The sequence below is a fragment of the Elephas maximus genome, chromosome 26, assembly GCF_024166365.1.
Source record: "Elephas maximus indicus isolate mEleMax1 chromosome 26, mEleMax1 primary haplotype, whole genome shotgun sequence".
Classification (NCBI taxonomy): Eukaryota; Metazoa; Chordata; class Mammalia; order Proboscidea; family Elephantidae; genus Elephas; species Elephas maximus.
Window position 1 is genome coordinate 11,034,653 of NC_064844.1, and position 13,979 is coordinate 11,048,631.

Here is a 13,979-nt window from a genome sequence, read left to right on the forward strand (position 1 = left end):
TCATTTTAAAGGGCCATGCAGGGTTTTCATATATATGTATTACTTTAAAAAACAATTTAGGTGATTCACTCAAAGTATATATAATACAAGAAATACATATGTATATTACAGTATATGTGTAAAACTACACATTATATATTAATATATATTGTATGAAATCTATTCACATTAAACAACGAGTGGATAGATATTAAATGCTTGCCGGGTTGAACAAAAAAAGTGTTTTTCTTTCATTGTGGAAATTTAAAAAAATGATCATCTCTAACCCAAAAACATGGCCATAATTACATTTGTAAAACAAAGATGATATAATGAATGGTCTCCAAATATTCTTTTCTTCCTAAATGGCAATGCAGTAGCCTGTCATGATCGAGGGACCAAGAGATATTGAGCTTCACAAACTGCTATTTATGTCATTATAACCATTTTTTCTTCACCCTTGTAGTTCTTTTATGCCTTTGATTAATTAAAAAGTGCGAATTCTAAGAATGGGTCGCTATGAGTTGGAATCGGCTCGACAGTTGTGGGCTTTTCTAATTCTCAGAATATTAAGTTCTGCCTTGAAATTTTTGAATCACCTGTTGAACAATCAAATACAACATGAGAAGGCATATTTGACCTTTGATTGGCATCATTTTTAATTTCTTCCAGGAGGTAGTGGAATCATTGAATTCTTCCAGGCTCTGTCTTGATTGTGACTATCAAGCATGAATAGCAAAGCCATCTTACCGAAGGCATTCCGAATGGATATCAGTTGATTACTCTTTGTGGTTTCCTCAGTCTTCAGCTTCCAGAAATCCATACAGGGTCACATTTCCTAGCTGATGTGATCTAACATTTACAGATACGGACTTTTCAGTTTTTTTCTATTAGTATGAACACTAATTGTTCTCCAAATATTTTAATTTCACAAGATTTCAGCTGTACGTTTAAAAAGCATGAAAGTTACCTCCATTTAACATGCGGAAGATAACATTTGGGAAAACAAAAGGATGACATTTGCTTCCCAAAACATAAATGAAGACAAACTATGCATGATGCAGCAAGCCGGGAAGATGTGAGAAAACTGTTACGATGACTCAACATTAATTTGTCAGTCATCCTCAAAGGAACAAATTACAAGTGAATGTGTTGTCTTAGTTATCAAGTGCTGCCATAATAGAAATACCACCAGTGGATGGCTTTAATGAACAGAAGTTTATTCTTTCACAGTCTATTGGGCTAGAAGTCCGAATTCAGAATACCAGCTGCAGGGTAAGGCTTTCTCTCTCTCGGCTCTGAAGGAAGATCCTTGTCATCAGTCTTCCCCTGGCCCAGGAGTGTCTCAGCACAGGAACCCTGGGTCCAAGGGAAGAGCTGTGGGTCCAAGGGAGTGGTATGATTCTCCACACCCCCCTCCACCCGCCTCTGTCTGTCTGGTTGCTTCTCTCTTTTATATCTCAAAAAGTTTTGACTCAAGACATAACCTAATCTTGTAGATTGAGTCTTGCCTCATTACTGTAACTGCCTCTAATCCTGCCTCAGCATCATAAAAAAAACCCCAGTGCATCATAGAAGTAGGATTTACAACACATAGGAAAATCACATCAGATGACAAAATGGTGGGCAATCACACAATACTGGGAGCCTAGCCAAGTTGACACACATTTTGGGAGGACACAATTCAGTCTATAACCAAACAAACCAAAAAACCAAACCCGTTGCCGTCGAGTCAATTCTGACTCATAGCTACCCTATAAAACAGAGTGGAACTGCCCCATAGATTTTCCAAGGAGTGCTTGGTGGATTCGAACTGCTGACCTTTTGGTTAGCAGCTGTAGCTCTTAACCGCTGCGCGACCAGGGTTTCCCAATCTATAACAGGTTTCAAAAACATTACAAATTAGAGTTTTCCTAGAGTCTTTGGATCCAAATAGTCCTGAAAGGTCGGTTCAAAGAAGAAAGGAACATAGGTTTAGAGCAAAAACATTGCATATGTCCACTCAGATAGCTAGGGTTTATCTTGGCAGAAAATAAGGTTAAAGATATACCAGGAATAGAACGTGAAATAGGACTCAAACGCAGAAGTGAGCCTGATAGGTTTAGGAGTTTCAGAATACAGTTCCTGATCGAGAGCAGAGAATTGTCCTTATGGAAGAATAGACTCAAAGATAGATTGTTGGAGGCATTTGGTGCCAGTTCGTGTTTGTCTTGCAGGCAATAAGGGGTCATGGAATGGTGTGTGTGTGTGTTTGTGTGTGTGTGTGTGTGTATAATCATTTACTTTAAATTAGTGTTTTTCAAACTGCAGTTTGCTTTAGATCAATAGTTCTCAAACTTTTTGTTGTCAGGGTCCCTTTAAAATCTTAAAAATCAGTGAGAGTATCTTAGAGCAGTTTTATTTATGTGATTATATCTGTTAATATTTACTGTGCTATAAATTAAAGCCAAGGACTTAGAAAAAATTTTTTTTATTGTATTTTAGATGAAGGTTTACAAAACAAACTAGTTTCTCATTAAACAGTTAGTACACGTATTGTTTTATGACATGGGTCAACAACCCCAGAACATGTCAGCACTCTCCCCTTTCAACTTGGGGTTCTCTATTACCAGCTTTCCTGTTCCCTCCTACCTTCTAGTCCTTTCCTCTGGGCTAGTGTGCCCCTTTAGACTCATTTTGTTTATGGGCCTTTCCAGTCCTCGGCTGAAGGGTGAACTTCAGGAGTGACTTCATTACTGAGTTGAAAGGGTGTCTGAGGGCCATACTCTCAGGGTTTCTTCAGTCTCTGTCAGACCAGCAAGGCTGATCTTCCTTTTTGAGTTAGAATTTTGATCTACGTTTTTCTCCAGCTCTGTCCAGGACCCTCTATTGTGATCCTTGTCAGAGCAGTCAGTGAGGGTAGCCAGGCACCATCTAGTTGTACCAGACTCAGTCTGGTGGAGGCCATGCTAGATGTGGTCCGTTAGTCCTTTGGACCAATCTTTCCCTTGTATCTTTAGTTTTCTTCCTTTTTTCCATGTTTCTTGAAGGGGTAAGACCAGTGAAGTATCCTAGATGGCCACGCACAGGCTTTTAAGAACCCAGACACTACTCACCAAAGTAGATTGTAGAACATTTTATTTATGATGAACTGTGTTAAGCCAGTTGAGCTAGATGTCCCCTGAGACCATGGTCCCCATAGCCCTCAGCCCAGCAATCTGGTCCCTCAGGGAGTTTGGATGTATCTATGGACCGTCCATGACCTTGCCTTGTACAAGTTGTGCTGGCTTCCCCAGCATTGTGTACTGTCTTACTCTTCACCAAAGTTACCCATTATCTATTGTCTGTTTAGTGGCCAGAACTTTTTTAAACAAAAGAAAATACAAGCGCACCTTCCATTAGCTGTCAGCATGATGTCATTGCACGTTGTACAGCTTCTGGAAAACTTTACCATACACTGAAGAGAAAGAGAGAGAAAAAGGCAAGTGATGTCTTAGTGTTATTACGAAAAGAATGTTTACCTTATGGATCCCCTGAAAAGGTCTTGGGTACACCCAGGGGTTCCTGGACTACGCTGTGGGATCTGCTGGTATAGTGGATCGTGAAATTCATTTATCGTGGTAAGGTCAGCATTTGTGGAGTGGAATGAAGTAAAATGAAATGGAATCAAATGGAGTGGAGTGGAGTGGAACATGTCAGAGTGCATCATAAATAATTAGGACACATATTTCTTAATGAAATTTAATTATAAATTGTGAGTTGTGTGTGTGCATGGAAGAGAGAGAGCATGTGGGTGCAAGGGAGTACAAACATGTATTTTGATATCATGGCTAATTTATTATTGGTAATTTTAGTTTTTAAAAGTTTGAGAACCATGTATTTATAGTGGTAAATATACATGTAAAGAATTATTCCCCTTTTCAACATTTCTAACATACAGAATTCAGTGATGTTGTTATTGTTGTTTGGTGCCGTTGAGTTGGTTCTGACTCATGGCAACCCTATGAACAACAGAACAAAGTACTGCTCAGTCCTGCGGCGTCCTCACAATTGTTAACCTGTTTGAGCCCATTGTTGCAGCCACTGTATCAGTCCGTCTCATTGAGGGTCTTCCTCTTTTTCACTGACCTTCTACTTTACCAAGCATGATGTCCTTTGCCAGGGACTGGACCCTCCTGATAACATGTCCAAAGTATGTGAGATGAAGTCTCACCATCCTTCTTTCAAGGAGTGTTCCAGTTGTACTTCATCCAAGACAGGTTTGTTCATTCTTTGGGCAGTCTGCAGTATGTTCAGTATTCTTGCCAACACCGTAATTCAAATACATCAACTTTTCTTAAGTCTTCCTTATTCATCGACTAGTTTTTGCATGCATAAAAAAAAAAAAAAAAACCCATTGCCATCGAGTCAATTCTGACTCACAGCGACCCTATAAAGCAACTGAAAATACCGTAGTTTGGATCAGGCGCACCTTAGTCCTCAAAATGACATCTTTGTTTTCTAACACTTTGAAGAGGTCTTTTGCAGCAAATTTGCCCAATGCAATGTATCTTTTGATTTCTTGACTGCTGCTTCCATGGGTGTTGATTGTGGATCCAAGTAAGATGAAATCCTTGACAACTTCAGAATTTTCTCCATTTATCATGATGTTGCTTATTGGTCCAGTTGTGAGGACTTTTGTTTTCTTTATGTTAAGAAACAATCCATACTGAAGGCAAACTGACAGATGGGTGGTGGTCAGTAACATTAATTACGTTTATTATGTTGTTCAACCATTACCATTATCCCATTCCAGTTTTTCCCATCAACCTTAACAGAAGCGTTGTGTTCCCTAAGCAGTGAGTCCCCTTTTACCCTCCCTCCAAAATTACGTGTATAGTAGATTTATTTAGTGTTGGGACGAACATTTGATCTTAGGTGGAAAAAAAAAAAAGAAACAGAGGTAGAGGAAACAGTTACCAAGGCGTGGCATTAAGGGTCTAGTTAGGAAATGCCCTAAACGTGAAGAACCAACTCATTCAGAAAAGGAAGTGCTCTTGGATATCTGTGATGGTTGTATGAGACTGAGTGCTTAGAAGTGAAGAAAAAGCTCCACTATTAGACAAGATGGTCAGCAATTTTGAGTCAACTTTTCCTTAAATATAACCGTGGTTCATATTCTGATAAATATGTCATTCTATGCTGCTACTTTAGCACAAATCCTGACCTCTTTTCTTCATATCCTGCTGTGTAAGCTTGAAGAAGCACAATCTTTAGGTACTGGTCTCTTTGCCTTTCAAGACTAAAGATCTGTGAGGCATATGTTCCGTAGCTGTGAGTGAATCATAGTCAGAATGAGAATAATGTGGAATAGAAGCATATTTCCTGTCCCTTGTCTAGCATTTTGTACAAAACGTTTTTATTAATCACCACAACTTATATTGAAATAGTCAAACTGGATTCACATCCTGAGGAAAACTGGCATTTTGAATAACTGAGTGTATGCTGCTTATGGAACCGTTCCTGAATCTCCCTCGCTGGTCTCTGCTCCAGAAACCTGCATCACCTGGAGCAACATGCATTTCTCAGGCCGCTCTAGTGTGCAAATCATCTCACGAGTAATAGTCTCTCCCCATCACAGACAGGTTGTCTCCTAAGTGGCAAGGACCTCATAGTGTATTTTTTCTCCACTCTTACATCCCAGGCTGTAGTTTTTAGTATACAAGGCTCTGTTAATCTCATGTTAATTGATTCTTTGAGGTGAAAAACTCGAAAGCCCCAATAACTGTGTTGTTTTTTCTCCAAAGTCCACTAATAGTGACTGAGGTAAATGACAAAAAAAAATATATATATATATATATATATATATATATATGAAGCTAAAGTTATAAGATTATTAACTTCTGTGGTAAATAACCAAAAACCAAACCCGTTGCCACTGAGTCTATTCTGGCTCATAGCGACCCTATGGGACATAGTAGAAGTGCCCCACAGGGTTTCCAAGGAGCGGCTGGTGGATTTGAACTGCTGGCCTTTTGGTTAACATTCAACTGTTTAACCACTGCGCCACCAGGGCCCCATGGTAAATAAAGATCTCTTCAAATCAAAATTTCTTACCTCTTCAGAGATGAATAAAGGTAATTGTTCCTTATGTTGCACTTAGGATGTTTTGAGAACTTCGGAAGCCTTATAAAGATCACCAAAGACAAGCACCATTGTTCATAGCATATTTTGAGTGTAATTTTATTTTATTTTTTCTGTACTTAAATTCTGCTGCAATAGCAGGCATAGAAGAGATACTGAAGGTGATGATAGTTCTGCTTTAAACAAAAACAAAAACCCCTTGCTGTGGAGTCGATTCCGACTCATAGTGACCTGGTCTACTCTACGTTAATTGAACTTTACACAGTATTAAATTCTCTCTGTTGGTAATACTCTCCTTAACAGCAATGCTGGGAAATATTTAGAGTAAAATGGGGAAATAATAAAGAGATTATAAAATCTAGATATATAATCAGTGGCTGAAGAAACTAGAGATGTTGAACCTAAAGAAGACGTGACTCGTGAATCACATGATAGCTGTCTTCAAGTCTGTGAAGGACCGTGTTTCAGTGGGCCTCTTTGTTTGCAAGAAATGGGATTAAGCTCAGATTACTTTATGACAAGTGGTAATTATTATATAAGGACTGCAATTAGAAAATCATTACCATATTTTTACACAAATAACGTGTTCCTTCTACATTTGCTTGCCATATGTGCCCCCCAATCCCAGCAAGGTATTTTCATAAGCACTGCTCTGCCCCCCCCTTTTTTTTTACACGTGCTATTAAAAAAGAAAGGGCAAAGTGGCGCTTATGAAAATACTTTCCAAGGTGAGGGTGCAGTTGGCAAACAAACACAGAAGGCATTCACTATTTGCGTAAACATCCCGTAGTCCTTGGAAGACTGACTTCCCTCTTAAGAACTGTGCAGTGATAGTTCGTGTGCATCTCTGCCCTTTGCACATTTACACTGGTCAGTGTTTGCCTCTGCTTTCTTTTTTTTTTGAGCAAGCCAGTCTGATTAGCCAATTTTATTTCCATCGGGGATAGAGTTCTGTAGCCCAGGCTAATTCATGAGTTGCCAGCCAGTCCCTAGATGAGGTACATTTGGATTGCTCAGTCCACTCCTGGTTTAATCTGTAGCCAGCTCTGGCACAGGATCTCTGAGTAGAAGGTTATGGGTACTAGAAAGGGAAAATCAGACCTAAAAGGCAACATGGTCAAAACACCCAGTACAGACTATCATGTGGAGGAGGATATGGGTCTGAAGGGCAGGACTGTCACATGGAAGAGGACGTGGATCGAAAGGCAAGGCTACTGTGTGCAGGGGTTGTAGCCTGTACAGGGGCATCTAACTGAGGAGGCAGAGGGAGTTGATTTCTACCTGGGGCTCAGCTCATCGAGTTTTGCCTCCAAGGGACCATGTTTTTACACGGAAACCACTCATTTTACAATTCACACAAAGATGGAGTATAGAGATTGGTGGTGGCCCTGAGGTAAAAGTTTATCAAATTCACAATGAAGCATGTTTCAGGCTAATATAATGCAGTGGTATTGATATGTATTTACCTAATTAGTTGCTTATTTATTTATTTCATAACGTGGACATTTTGAAAAACTTTTAAAAGTTGTGAATCTTTTCAAAAGAAGCATATAAAAATATGCACAAATTTTACATTCGGTTTTAAGGTGTTCACAAAAATCATTGTTACGAATTCCTAGAAAGAATTGCTTCAAAAAATATTGTTAGTAAAATAAGTTTTCCGAGACTTCTTGTGATTAGCTGCCATCAACTTGGCCCTTGACTCATGGTGACCCCAAGCACAAAGGAATGAAACACTGCCCAGTCCTCATGACTAAATGTGTTGATCGGACCATTGTCATCCATAAAGTTTTCACTGGCTGCTTTTCTGAAGTAGATTGCCAGGCCTTTCTTCCTAGTCCATCTTAGTCTGCAAGCCCCACTGAAACTGTTCAGCATCATAGCAACATGCAAGTCTCCACTGACAGATAGATGGTGGTCTCACATGAGCTGCATTTGTCAGAAATCAAAACCAGGTCTCCCACATGGAAGGTGAGAATTCTGCCGTTGACCCACCACTGCCTCATATACGGATTTGTTGTTGTGTGCTACTGAGTCGATTCTGACTCATAGGGTAGAACTGCCTCATAGGCTTTCCTAAACTGTAATCTTTATGAGAGCAGATCACAAGATCTTTTCTCCCTAGGAGCCACTGGTGGGTTCAAACCACTGAGCTTTTGGTTAACAGCTAAGCACTTAAGAATTGTGCCACCAGAGCTCCTTATCAAAGACTCATTTGGTTACGATTAATAAGAATATTTTCAGTCTCAAGCTTATCTTCCCTCCGCTCTTACTTAAATCCCGAACGCAGGAGGTGAATAATATTAACATTAACTTTCAGAAAATTAAATGCATATAGTTTCAAACAAAGGGTCTGAGTGACAACATCACCAGACCCTGCTTTGCGGCACCAAACCTGAGGTGCATACATGGCAAATCAACAGTACTCTTAGGTCGTCCCCAGTTTCTACATAGCCAGAAGCCCATTAGGAAAAGCAAATACTTGTGTAAACATCACGGCCTTTGGATCAGAGCCTGCACTCACTTTTAAAAAAAAAAAAAAGCACATGGAAAGTAGAGTTTATTATTTACAATGAGAAGTAGACAGTATATAACAGCTGAGCAGGTCCCTTGGCTTAAAAGCTGCCCAGGCAGAGATGATGGCTTTCCCACGCACAGCCCACTTTGTGCCATGGGTGAGAGACTTAAATGGGACGGTCACAGGACACGGTTCCGGTGGATATAAAGAACTCTTCCGTGCAAGCCCACTACCTGGCATCGTGGCTGAGAGACACAGGGGGAACCTATCTTCTGCTGATCTCCCCTGGACAGGTAGGTCCGCTTAGATGGGCTGTAAGCTTAATGTTATATGTGTCTCACTAGGACCATAGCTGTGGAGACAAAGGAGCCTTCCCTGTCCCAGCTATTTTATACCACCCAGGCTGCGTGACTAATTGTATCTTTTTAACCCTGCTAACAAACATCCTACTGCCTCATGCACCCTGACTTCCTGAGGGGGAGGATGGTTAGCCCAGAATTATCTTTTTTTAATCCTGGTAACAAACATCAGGCCTCATATGGGGGTGAAGGTCAGGGAGTGGTTTGTTCTGAAGACTGAAGACACCAGCAAGGGAAGAAACAGAGAAAACCACGCATGGTCACCTGGCTTGTCTAAAGGAGTGCCTCCTCACAGGCTCCATTTTAACGAACTGATAGGATGAACAGTGGACACTGACACTGCCATTTAACGGTGGATAAAAAAGAAATAATTACCCTGCAAATTAGGAAACCTGTGTTCATACTATGTTGAGAAGAATTTTTTTTTTTCAGAAAAATAATCTTTAAAAATCAACCATATAATGTTTATAGAACATTGTGGGAACTCCAGGGTGATTCTCAGAAATATATGTGTGTTTGAAGAAATAGGGGAGAAGTGAAAAGTGGGATAGGAAAGGTTTAACTGTCAGAAAGATAGAATTTGAAGATGTGTAAAAATACCGTGGAAGAACAGAGTGTTTTTCAAGGAAAATTTATTTATCCCCTGAAATATTTATTTTTCTTTTTTAATTCAGTTATCTAAATCATTGAACTTCAGTCACTTGATAACTATAGGAATTAAGGCTATGTGTTCACTCATTCCACAACTGTTTATTAGCTTCCGGCTATGCGTTAACTTTGGGTGAGAATACAGAGAAATACAACAGTTGGCCCCTACTTTCAAAGTGCCTTTATTAAAGCTATAACATATTTTTCAAACTCTTTAGACTACTATAAAATTGAAATTTTTAAATGTACCCTTTTTAACTCATCATAAGCTGTATGTAGGGCAGCAATTTTGGAGCCAAATTTTAATGAAAAGCAAAGAAAATACTGTTAAAAAATATTGTGGTTTACAAATATTGTTCATATTAAGGGAAGATATCTCTGTGTAAAAACAGCAAAGCTCAGAATAAGCAATTTCTGGAAACAAAGATAATTTGATTAAATTGTTCTTTTTAAGCTCATGACGAGATGTATATCATGAAAGGACCTCTATTGTATCTGGTTGCATGAAACACCAAGACCAGTAGGATGTTGTGCAATGACAGCCCCACTACTTGATTTAAATACAACAGCCCTGGGTTTATTTATTTATTTATTAAAAAAAAAAAAAACTTTGATAAGGTAGTGAACTTTCCAGATTCATGTGTAGTTTGAGGAGAAGAGCATTTTAGCAGAAGAAACGTGCAGTGCAAAGGCACTGAGATAGGAAGGGGCTTGGAGTGTTCTCAGGAGTGAACTGGAAGAGAACACGAGGCAGAGAGCCATAGGAAATAGTGTAGAAGTAGAACCACAGTCTAGGTTAAGGTATTTAAATATTATTCTGAGCAAGGTGGGAGCCCATTGGCGAGTTCTAAACAGAAGAGTGATATTATATGACATGCTGTTGTTGTTGTTGTTAGGTGTTGTCGAGTCAATTTGTACTCATGGTGACTCAGTGTACAACAGAACGAAACACTGCCTGGTCCTGCATCATCCCCAAAATCCATGCAGTGATATGACATAGAACAAAGACATGACCTGCCAGTGTAGACGAAATGGAAGTTATTGGTGACTGAAAAAGAAAAATTAGTGGTGTCATGGAGACAAAAGCCAACTGAAGCAGATTGAGAGGAGAATGGGAAAGAGGAGGTAGAGACAATAACTTTAGAAAGTTTTCTGTGAAAAAGAGTGTCATGGATTGAATTGTGTCCCCCCAAAATTCATGTGTCAACTTGGCTAGTCCATGGTTCTCAGTATTGTGTGGGAATCATCTGATATGATTTTCCTGTGTGTTGTAAATCCTGCCTCCATGATGTTAATGAGGCAGCATTAGAGGCAGTTATGTTAATGAGGCAGGACTCAATCTACAAATTTAGGTTGTGTCTTAAGTCAATCTCTTTTGAGATATAAAGGATAGAATCAAGCAGAGAGACATGGAGACCTCATACTACTGAAAAACAAGAGCCAGGAGCAGAGTGCGTCCTTTGTACCTGGAGTCCTTGTGTTAAGAAGCTCGACTGGGGACGACTGATGACAAAGACCTTCCCCCAGAGCTGACAAAGAAAGAAAGCCTTCCCCAGGAGCTGGCGCCCTGAATTCCGACTTCTAATCTCCTGGACTGTGAGAGAATAAATTTCTCTTTGTTAAAGCCACCTACTTATGGTATATCTGTGATAGCAGCACTCGATGACTAAGACAAAGAATAAAGAAATAGGGCAGCTTAGTGGAATCTATGAGGCCCTGGTGTTGCAGTGGTTGAGCACTGGGCTGCTAACCAAAAGGTGGATGGTTTGAACCCACCAACCACTCCTCGGGAGAAAGATGTGGCAGTCTGCTTCTGTAAACCCCATGGGGCGGTTCTGCACTGTCCTGTAGGGTTGCCCTCGATGACAACAGGTAATGGGTTAGAGGAATCTGGCTCAAAATAGTGTTTCCTTCCTTCCTTTCTTCCTCCTTCCCTTCTTTCCCTCCCTTCCTTTATTTCCTTCTCCCCCTTTTAGTGAGAAAATATACTACAATATTTCTGAATGTTGCAGTGAATGATCTATTAAAAAGGGAGAACTTGTGATTCAAATGAGTGGTTTCGTCTTCCCAGAATCAAAAACCTTAAGCCCGAGAAAGGAGTTGGGATCCCCATCACCACTGGAGGTAGGCTGGTAGAGTTGTGTCCGAAGATAGAGTTCACAGAGGTTACTTCCGTGTTCTCAATGATTAATGTCTGAGGTTAAATGACTGGACAGGGTATAGGAGGCTTGAGAAAACTGGAAAAGATGAGCACAAAGATTTCAATACCGACCCTAGGGACATCAATTAAAAATGAATTGCAAACATAGAATAAAAACTTTGAAATGTGGATCACGTTCTCTTGATGGGATCATGTGCAAGAAGGAAAAGAAGACACACAGAAATGTTTGCTCAGGGGAAGGTCAGAGAGAATGAATAGGTCCAAACTTTCTGAGGAGTCCTGCCACCCTCATTTGAGAACCACTTGTCCACCTATTCAAAAGGATTAATAATTATTAGCAGTAGTATTTTACTTTTTTTAAACTCTAACCTAATCCCTCCTTTTAGGACTGTTCAGATTCCTAAAGCAGAAAGTCATCGCCTAGGGAGTTCCTTAATTATTTCATTGAGAGGTGTCACCATTCCTCAGGAGCTCCATGCATTGCTATCATCACCAAGCTAATCTCAGCCTTTGATATTTTCATTTTATAATTTCAGCCCACCGCGAGATAAGCGGACAGAAAAACCAACTGCAATACTATGGACTCTTGAAATTTCTAGAGCTAGAAAAGACTTTAGGAAAGATAAATGTTATCTCCTTTGGCCAAACAGTGAAGTGACTTACCAAAAATCAACCCCTTTAATTGCAAAACTGGGAGAAGACGAGGGCTTCTCCAGCCCAGTCCTTTGCACATTCTTACCAGTTAACTCTTAGTTTTGGGTAAATAATCTCTTTGTTTGAAATCACAATTGCTCTGTCAACACACAATTCCTCTTCTGCATCTTGGGCATTTTCTTCATCGGCGAAGCTCTACCAGTTTTCAGAACATCATCAGTGCTTACTAACGTGGCTCAAGTCAAATTTTTCATTTAAAAAAGTACATTATTGCTAACCTACATGTCCACTGTGTGGGATGAATTTAATTCAGGTGGTTAAAAGTGATCAGGGTATTGATATGAGATGATGGATATAACTAAATGCTCTCCAGAGGAAATACTAGAGGAAACATATGATACTGGAAATCATTTTGGATGTGTCTGTGTTAGATAAATATAGTCATAAAATACTGAAAGAGTGCACATAAACCTATATTGTCTTATAAATTCAAGTGTAAATGTTTCATATGTCCATTTGAACATCACAGATTTCAATTATGTATCCAAAGTAGCATTAACAAAAGGTAAGAACATAATCTGAGATCAAAATTGAGGAGGAAATTAAAGAGAATTAAAAAAAAAAATAGGCCTTGAAAGAGACTGATTTTTTTTATTCAAAACAATTTTATTATTTAAAACAATGAATTAGAGACTGACATTTTCACAACGTTTTTCTCAGTTTTTGATGGTTTGATCTGACTTAGTGCTAATCATCATAAAATATTATTTATCAAAGCAAAACCTACAGTTTGAATATATCCAGTGAAGTAATACCTAATAGAGTTATGTGATTTTGAAATCAGTGTTATCCAGTTAAATAACAATATCACAGTATTAGCTTTTTAAACAAAAGAAAGAAGTCTGATTTACTAATGCACGCAGCAGTTAGAGTACATTTTCCAAGGAAATTGGAAATTTCCCCTATCCATTAATTTCCATTATCGCCCATTCATGTCTACCCACTGGCGACCCATCTACACATCGAGCATTTGCCTCACATTTTCTATGACCTGATGTTTAGCAAATTCCACTCTCAATCTTATCAAATGACAGGCACTAAAATTTTGCCAATCACATTAAAATAGAGTTTCTAATTGGCAAGGAGTAACATAATAGGTAGTAGTGAATGGCTTTCTAACACAGTGCCCGTTAAGGCATGTAACGTTTGGAAGACAGAGTTGAAGACTGTGCTCTTTTTCAAGGAAGATGTATCCTTTTCCCTCATCATTTTTAATCAATGCTCAGGGGAAACGACATAATAGGGCCCTCCATTATTATCAGGGGAAACTAACGTAACATGCTAGACTTACAGGCTACAGGAAAGTTGTTCATTGTAGATGTGTTAGTTTTTTTCTTTTTTTAAATCTCTATTGGGATTGGGGATAAAGTTGAGGAGGCATCATGTAGAAAATTTAATTGGTTTATGGGCAGCTCCGGTAAGAATTTCCAGCACCTGACATTTCCTAACAGCTAAGGGTCATCCTCATATATGTCATCCTTTCCCATATGAGTGAGAC

At 39.3% G+C, this 13,979-nt stretch overlaps 1 protein-coding gene across 21 annotated transcripts in view; it reads left to right on the forward strand.

The window, feature by feature from the left end:
* The window catches only part of NRXN1 (neurexin 1), a 1,236,536-nt gene that overhangs the window by 57,693 nt on the left and 1,164,864 nt on the right, over positions 1 to 13,979 (forward strand). Inside the window, exon 3 of one of the 21 annotated variants that reach the window (XM_049870265.1) lies at positions 652 to 1,254. The exons of 19 other annotated variants lie outside the window; for them this stretch is intronic. The gene's annotated coding sequence lies outside the window, so the exon portion shown is untranslated. Of the gene's footprint in view, positions 1 to 195; positions 1,255 to 13,979 lie in introns of those variants that run through there. One more of the 21 variants, XM_049870264.1, reaches the window with a different exon arrangement.